Source organism: Antennarius striatus, chromosome 11 (genome assembly GCF_040054535.1).
Source record: "Antennarius striatus isolate MH-2024 chromosome 11, ASM4005453v1, whole genome shotgun sequence".
NCBI classification, from domain to species: domain Eukaryota; kingdom Metazoa; phylum Chordata; class Actinopteri; order Lophiiformes; family Antennariidae; genus Antennarius; species Antennarius striatus.
In genome coordinates, this window is record NC_090786.1 from 17,723,861 (window position 1) to 17,729,860 (window position 6,000).

The window sequence follows — 6,000 nt, forward strand, 5'->3', positions numbered from 1 at the left end:
TGAGTATACCTGCACATTTAAAATCAGTTGTATGATAGCCTGATCCTCATTACATGACTAATGAAGACCTTTTCCTACAATTGTACGCATTCATTCACATTCGTTTTTAGTTCAGTAGTTATTCAAGAAAATCAATACGTATTTCAATAATGATCAGTAACTTCTGAGCATAACACCAAACTAAATCAACACAGTTTCAGCTAAAATAAAGTTTAAGTTCAATTTAACAATGTATCAGTGCAATGAATTTTCCATGAGTACTAAACCCTAACATTCTGTGTCACCAGATCCGGACCATGATTATACTGTATGTGGTGTGTGGTTGATGTAACATGGATTTTTTTTACATTTTGTTACCTATGAAAACTATTCTGCAACACTTTCATAGCGTCTTTGAATAATCAATAGCAAACACAAAAAGAAAATAAATGTCTGGAGTAATTACTGTGTTGACACAATGAACTCATACTTATGGAAATTACAAATCTGAATATGAAGAGGAAATTTTCTAAAAATCAAGACTGAAGCGACTGAACTAAATCACAAACTGGCAAAATGTTGAAAGAAACTATAATGAATACTTCTGCCTCAGAGTACTGGAGTATTTCCTGTTTCTGCTACTTTGCACTTGCTCTATATTTATCTCACAACTCTTGATATTACATTAATAATTCAGTAATGAAACAAATAGCTCACGATGAACGTTTTTATTACCTCATTCTTTGGGAGTCAATTGTTTCTGCAGTATTAAAAATTAACCCATTATAGTGATGAACACATTAACACTTCAATAGTCATAATCAATAAAAACACAATAGGCTAGATCTTCATGTCCACACGCCTTCAATGCATACGATTTACTTGTATGTACAGTATTTCTACACTGTGTTTTTTCTGCCTTCGCTCAAGGGCACACTGTGTGGGATTCAGAGTCATCTATCTGTGAGACCCCCCAACCCTCCTCTGTGGAGCACACAAAATGCCCTCTTGAGGACATTTCTTTATTCTTGGTTACAGCACAAAGTTGATGATGACGCAAAAAGAGAAGAGTATCTAAATGTAGAAATGTAGAAACACCTTCTTCGTAGTTGATTATACACTCATGAAAATTAGTGTGCTCATCTGTTTCACTAAAACAGATGATTGCTTCCTCCTTTACAGACTACGAATGAAAATGAGCGATCCAGTTTATAATTAGGGACTACCCACTCCTTTGTTAACTGCTGACACACTGAATTTTGCCTAATGAAGGATTTAGTGACTTTGACTGGTATTGATTTCTTTATGGAACTAGACAGAACAGGTTTCTTTCCAATAAGGATCAATAGCAATGTAAAGGATGTACACCACCTTCAATTCTTTGGCTCTCCTTCGCTAACCCCATCCACCCACTTTTAATGATTTTTGTATTGATTGCCAACAGGTAAGAACACAATCTCACTTCTTCTAAGTGTACATATTCATGTATTTATACTTAATATCTAAAATTTGCACAAAACACAGAATTATATTTCTGTGAGAGCATGTACTTCTCTGATTTAAGAGATATTAAGAACATGAAATAAAAAATGAAATATGAATTATAAATGTGAATTATCTTTCTTTTCCAATGGTCTCTGGATTAAGCTTGACCTAATCCCACAGTCATGTTTGATTACTTGTCAAATGAATATCCGCAAGAAGTCGTGATACATCCGATAGTACGTGAATTAAGTTACTTGGAGCATTAATTATTAAACTTGAAGCTATGATTCAAACTTTCATTTTAAAGTGGAAAAAAGTATTCTGACTTGTAAAATATACGAGTTAGTTTAAGAGAAGGTCTATGAGAATAACTGTCATGAAATATTTGGAAAGACGTTTGCGGTTGCTGCTGGATGAATAATGACGGTGGTGCTGCCCTAACTTTCCCTCTTGTGCCATCAGTAAGTTGACATTCCATTTTGAGCAAAATTATTGCCCTGGAATTTAGGACTTTTGTTTATGACTAGATGACTGATTACAATCACCAATCTGTCTGGAGACACTTCATTAATTTTAGTCTGCTTAACACTAGACTAGGAAGGGTAACACTGTAAGCAAAACAGCTTCAACATTTAGATACTGGCATGCTTACATATACACTTAGCAAAAGTGCGGCTGTCTGTTTTTTCCTGAATTGCTGGTGGTTTCACTCCCTAACCCAACCTATTGAGGTACTCTTCTTTATAGCAAACATGATGAGATCCTTTCACTGGTCATAGAATGCTTTTAGAAGCAGAAATCCAGATGAAAACATCACATTTTAAGTGAAATTCATCTTTGAGACACACAAGCAAACCCACTCGTAGGCGGAAAAACGGTTTAAACAGTTTCTCAAACACAAGACAGGTGGGCTGATTGCAGAGAAGAAGGCAGAGTGTGTGTGCACTCAGACGCCGTGTTAGCTCGAGTGAAGCCAAACTGGACACAAATCATCTGGAACTCCATCCAGAAGGGTGGGTGGGAAGGCAGAGCAGATAAAACGGATCCTAAAAAGCTCCTGGCAGCTGAATAAAACAGCCCCAAAGGCTGTCTGTCATGGCTCGGCGTTCAAGCGTTGGCCCTGTCTTTCTGTTTCTGGCTTTGTTCGTGTCCTGGTTTCACAGTGCTTTCATCTCTCTCCCTGTCTGTCCCATAGGTGCCTGTGTAATTACTACTGACACAAAGACAACCGTGAGGAGGCGACCATGAATTTGCAAACGTTACAAAAGGAATTCAGTCCTATCACTATCTTTCTATTCATCTGCCAGTCCATTTCTGTTGTTTAAATAAAGCCACAGAGTCAACTTGCTTGACTCTGTCACCAAATATTCTAATTTAACAACTATGGAACCTTTTATAGCAAAAGGGGCATGAATTGTATCTCACAGCTTCAGCCTGTAATGACGTGGATGCCGTCAGATTAATTTAAGATTCTAGGATTCTAACGTGTGCATGACAGCCATGAGGAGAATGGAGAGACGTCTCCTTCCATGATCTACGAGGATCCCTGTAGCAGTAAACAGCATCACTGAGGGTGGTGCGTTGGGTTCATATAGTAAGCATCAGCTTTAATACTTGTCGTAGATAAATACACAAACTCTGACTCCGAGTGTGCCGTTTATATTTAACAGTTTTTTTTAATCTCTTCCTGTCTTCCTTCCGTAGTCCTCCTGGGAAATCTGTTTCCATCAAGATTGCATCACCTCACGCGTTTTTCCTGTGGGCACGAAATCAGCACAACAGCTGGGCTGTCAGGTGTCATCTTTGCCAAAGAAAACCAGAATAGAAAAGAAAAGAGAAGCTTACAGAGGATCCTCCTGACACACTGCTGCCTCCCCTGCTGCTCTGCTATGAACTGATGGGGCTGATTTATTAAAGATTTACCAGCTGAGTCTGCCGATGTGCCCTTGACCTTTAAAGTTGAGACATGTGGCACTGTGGGATTTGAGAGGGGGGAAGTTGACAAAGACTTTCCTGGCTTTGCCAATTGATAGCGTTGGCAGTCTGTCAACAAAGAGAAGCGGATATAATTTGTCGTAAATTACCAGCCCCCACAAAGTGACATAAGGCAGCATAAGTCAAGTTGTTCTGACAGCTCCTTCAACAATCCTTCAACTGCCACACAGAGCAAGCCAATAAATCTGCACTTTGACATGTACCACACTTTAATCCGCATGAACAACACACGCCAACATGGTATGATCTTTTTTACCCAGCAGCAAAGAACAGAATATTTCTGCATGAGGCGGTGAGGTTAATTACAAAACAAGAAGTGTCAATTGATCAAATTCACCTATTATATTATTGTTCTTGAATTGATTAAGGAAATGTTTTCTTCTTGGAAGGGATGTTTAATGTGCATTTTGAATTATAGTGAATAGTGAAATTTCTTGCATTAAATGCACACATTTAGAAAAATTCCATTAGTTGTTGATTTTAGCCAGAATAAATGGATCTCACAGCCGAGGGAACCTCACTTACATGAATCTGACTGAAGACACACCAATAAAGCTGAATGTGAACAATCACTGAGACGGTCCAGCAAAAAAATAATAAACAACAGATGTCAAAGGAAATATTGTGGGAAAACAGTATTCCTCCTGTCTGAGAGGCCGACTCTCAGGAGACATTGGTGGTATTTATAAGAAATATAAGAAGTGGGAATGAACATTGAAGCACAAGACTAAATATTTGGCTGGAAGAACTGGTCAATTTTTGGATGGAAATTTTGCCAAGTGTGTGTTTTATCTGATTTACAGTTTGTTTAGTGTAGGCCGGTCGGGAGTTCTGTCATGGAAAGAGAGGAGGGTTGGTGACTGATAGACTTTGCTGTGAAGATGATCTGATCTCTGGCAGCTGGAGCTGAATCCAGTTGATGGAAATTGATCCAAGATCCCAAGGTGTTTTTTTTAAATGGGAGATCAGGTTGGATTTGATTGTAAAGATTTCAAAGAAAAAAGTAACACTTTTAAAAGAATGAAATTCTGTAAAAGTGATACAACATTCTCCTGTGGTTTACAGTCTGTGAAATAGATTAAAGTCTGTTTGTTTTTTTAAATATGGGGATTTTGACATTTTTCTTATACTGTTTCCAAAATGCAGATTTTATGGTAAATTTTAACATCGGCTAACCCTATCAAAATGATGGTGAAAAAAAGTATTCCTAATCTTCTTTCCGAAGTTTATGAGCTACAAATATTCGACTTTTATTATAAAATACTCATCATATTGGGTATTTTTGGAGTTTGGAAATCCTGTAGAGAGAGCAAGGACATGTCTGTGGTGTCTCTACTATACCTGTCTGACATAAAGTGTGATTAAATGGTTGTACTGTTGCTGTAAGTTTAGAGGACCACAGCCTAATTTATATCTTTAAACTATGAATAATGATTGTCAGCCAGACTATTCTCTTGCACACACAGACCTTATTTATTTCTCCTGTCATTCACAACACTCACCATGCTCTGCCTTAATTTTCTGCTTCATTGACTCAGGTTGTCACTGTCTTCATCTGCTGGCCACATCTACCCAGCGGTGCAGCGTCACACCATTGTCCTCCTATCGTCTTGTTGCCATCTAGTCAGTCATGACTCTCTCTGTACCTCTGGTTCACTCGTGTTATTCGTGTGTCCTCTGCTTTCACTACTAGGAAATTATTTTTCATCTATCTTAGCAGAGTCATCAGCAACTGCAGCCACCAAGGTCTGGACTATCTTGTCCCAATTGATCAGGACAGATTTGTTTCTGTCTCAGTCACCCTGATCCTGTTTTTTTTCTGTCAGACGTTTGCATGTCATCTGCTGTGATAAACGATTATCTTCACTTATTTCATTTTTCTCTTTTCACTATTTTTTAAGATCTTGATTGTTCTTGGTACTAGAAATTCCCCCCTGGACCCCTGCGCCATATATTGTTTTGCTGCCTCAGGACAACAACGTGGCATAAGGGATATGAAAATTAAAATGAAGCTCAAACAAACATGTACAGTAGTACAAGTTGTGCTTTAACAAAAATTAACTATGGTGTGATTATCCACATGATCACATCTGGATCAAAATCAAAGGAAAGTAGCATCTTTGCAGGTGACGGCAAAATCCGGTTCGCCGTGGGCAATATAGAGACCACGTCTTACCTCAAACCTTGTTTGACTGTACGAAGCAGATTGGCAGGGATGGACCATCGGTTTAGAAGTGTACAGGACCCACCCACAAAGACCAGTATCTATGGTTGGACTCTCAACACCCCCTGAAACACAAAGTAGGAGTCATCAGGACCCTACACCAAAATGTATCTTCGACTGCAGATGGGAATGGGGGAGAAGAAACACAAACCAAACACACTCCAAACATGTGGACACCCCAAAGATCCAGAAGACCCAAGCAGACCACAGACAGAGCGAAGTGAGAAGACGCTGTCACATTGGCAAACTGCTCTGGTTCTTTAGAATTTAGGCTTAGAGCCAAAATTATATAGTGTATAGATTTGAAGGCGGGACAT